Here is a 314-nt window from a genome sequence, read left to right on the forward strand (position 1 = left end):
TTACTTTCTGGCACTCCACAAATAACATCACACTAACACCCACATTACTAATATAGCATATGGTTCTGCTATATCCAATGTTTTTTTTTCTATAGAATTATCATCACGGCTACTTAATTAATTTGAGTATACAACTATCATCGTTTGTTTTATATCTCAATACGTTTTCGTTCAATATATGCATATTATTCTCTGTAATATTTTCATTATGACAGTTGGGTTATTATAATATCATTAAGTCTGCCAATGCATATACTCTAATCAACCATATTAATGCTGTTCACCATAGCAAAGATCAGTATACCCCAAGCGAA

The sequence above is a fragment of the Penaeus monodon genome, chromosome 24, assembly GCF_015228065.2.
Source record: "Penaeus monodon isolate SGIC_2016 chromosome 24, NSTDA_Pmon_1, whole genome shotgun sequence".
Taxonomy (NCBI): Eukaryota; Metazoa; Arthropoda; class Malacostraca; order Decapoda; family Penaeidae; genus Penaeus; species Penaeus monodon.